Source organism: Solanum tuberosum, unplaced genomic scaffold, assembly GCF_000226075.1.
Source record: "Solanum tuberosum cultivar DM 1-3 516 R44 unplaced genomic scaffold, SolTub_3.0 scf00098, whole genome shotgun sequence".
NCBI lineage: Eukaryota > Viridiplantae > Streptophyta > Magnoliopsida > Solanales > Solanaceae > Solanum > Solanum tuberosum.
The window spans coordinates 1,133,547-1,136,596 of NW_006239026.1; positions in this window are offsets into that span (position 1 = coordinate 1,133,547).

A 3,050-nucleotide genomic window follows, 5' to 3' on the forward strand; every position below is an offset into this window, starting at 1 on the left:
CCACGTGGACACATTACTATTTATAATTTTGCATTATTTTTTATGTCCACGTGGGCAAATATATATGTTTAAAATACGGTATTAAATAGTCTAGGGAGGTAATAGGTCCTCATGAAAGTTTAGTATCGCAATAGCAAATCCGACCAAAGTTGGGGTATTTTTCAGACCCTTATCCCTTTATTTTAATCTAAGTTCATAATTATTTTACAAATTTAATTACTTAAGAAATAACTTCAGACCAATGTTATTGAAGTTACAAAAATTTGCATTTGAAATTATAAATTTATTTAAAGTTTAACATACAATATTATTTATGCGAGCACACTTTTCACATGTTCATTTGAGATTTCACTTGTTTAAGTCAAACTTTCGATTTTACCAAGTTAAACTTTCAACATAAGCGTATGAAGCGTCTGGAGTTTCGATATAGGTAAGAAAATCAATTTTGTCATCTTCAACACTTTAATCTGTATAAAGTGACTTGTACTAATTGAAATAATTACAATGTGAACATGAATCATCCGCTTATTTAATCAATAACCGATTCAAATCGAACCATGAACACCCTTACCGAGGACCAACAATGATAGTATGTCATGGCACGTGATGTAGTGAATCCAATTTGCTCTCTGCCTGATCTTAGAAGTAAATTAAAGTAGAGTATTAATTAAACAATTAATGAATAAATAAATAAAATTAAAATAAAAACTATTAGTACAGTTTGTAAGTTTTTTTATTTATTACTGTAATTGTAAGGCATTGAAGGACCTCATAGGAAAATGCATCCAAGACTTAATTACAGATGGGCTCTTGCCTTAAATTTTCACATTTAATTAGAATATATTCCCAGTACAATTTTAACTATATTTTTAATTTTAATGTATAAACATAAATAAACTTTGGGGAGTACTGCTCTTTAATATTCAATTAATTCATTGAATTCTTGTTGGGGTAAATATTGGTTGGCACAAAGAGGTGTGATATGTATTAAGTAGAGTTTTTGGCTAAAATTATCGCTCAACTGTGACTCAAATCTAATTTACATCTTTATATTATTTAAGTGAGCAAAAAACATTCGTATACTATCCAAAAAATAGCAAAAATCATCATTCAGTCTATTTTTGTTAAGAAACTGATTGAACCAATAAAAATATATATTTTTTAATTTGGTCATGCCTTAGTCACGAGGAGAAGATCAAAGTTACCTAAAAAGAATAAGGATATGGATACAAAATGAATTTTTCATTCTCAGAATTGAAATTTTGTGTTGTTAGTTTATATCATTTTGCTTCATCAAGTAAATTGACTTGCAGCAATACATAAGTCTTGAAATATTTATACAGTATGTTCCGATGGTTAGAAAGATTATGCAAAAAAAATCATTTTAAAAATATTATGTCCAACTATTTAGAGTTTTCCTTTAATAAAATATTTAGTACGTATGCATGTTATATACAGTACAATTCACATTCTATACATTGTACATAAATATTGGAATATAGTTAAATTACGTAGACGTTTAGTTATGAATATAAAAAAATAATTACTTTATTTGAAATTTTTGAAGTTGGAGTTGTATTTGGCCATACTTTTTACAAAGAATATTTAGAATTTGAATATATTTTGTCTGAATATGATTTAAACCTTCAATTTCTAAGAATTAGAAAATTACCCAACTTGACTAGCTTAACCATGTGTACATATATTCATTTGACTTGACACATTTTTTTTGTTGGTGGAGTGAGTTTCTTAAAGAAATAGACAAAATGATGAATCTTGCAACTTTTTGGATAATGCAAGGACGTTTTTTGTTCACTTATATAACACAGAGATGTACTTTAGGTTTAAGTCATACTTCATAGATGATTTTAGCCAAAAACTCTTTTAAGTACAATTAAATTCAGGATCTAAAGTTCATGAATTATTATAATAATCAACATTAATAATATGGACTAAATGCTTTGTCCAAATCAAGGAACTTATGCCAACAATACCTGACAGATGATGATTCAGACGAGATTCAACTTTTTTGAACCAGGAAACACTCGATTTTCATTTCGGTTGTAGGTGTAACCAACCTGCTATTAAGGATATGACAGAAAGAAATAATAGAAAAAGAACGTCAATATAAAGATCTTCATTAGTGCATAAACTCATTGTATACCACCATTAATAAACACTAGAATATATATAAGCGATATTCACTAGGCTGAGAGCACCCCCACGAGTAAAAGCTACCATGACCGGTTGACCAAAATAAGAATTCACAAACCGTTTCGATCGGGGGTTAGAATTTCTTCGAATATGTTCTTGAATTCATTCAGTAATAATTGAGTTCACAGTCACTATTAAAAACGAGAATTTCCAACAGAATCGAGCGAAAATATTATCAACAAGCTAAATTTCAATACGAAGTGTTCGTTAGAAATTTCCATTTTTTAGCATTGAGTCAAATATTTATAGAAAATTTAATAAATTTTTTTGAGAAAAACTTCTATATTCAAGTGAACCCATTGTAGATTCTCCCCTAATTTTAAATGGGATCAGAAGTAAACATTTCAATTAATTGAAGACAAAAATGTTTAATCAATCATATATATATATATATATATATTTATATATAAGAGAACCTTAAACCCGCCTACGTGGCGCCATCACAAATCAGAATTCCCTTTTAATTTATTTATTTCCAAAACTAGCCTTCCCTTTTATGAAAAGTTGCGACTTTTATGAAAAGTTGCGACTTTAATGAAGAGTTGCGATTTTTATGAAAAGTTGTGACTTTAATGAAGAGTTGCGGCTTTTATGAAAAGTTGTGACTTTTATTAAAGGTTGTGACCTTTTCGAAGGATTGCAACTTTTCCAAATAGTTGTAACCTTTCCGATAAAGCACAATTAACATTTGGTCACACTACCCTTTGTTCTCTATAAATAGAGGGATTTCCTCTCATTTTAAAACAACAAAAATTCTTCTTTTTCTTCTCCTCCTCCCCTCCTACTCTTCTTCTTCACAATTAAATATTCGTGTACTTTGCTCCTGTTGAGTGGCT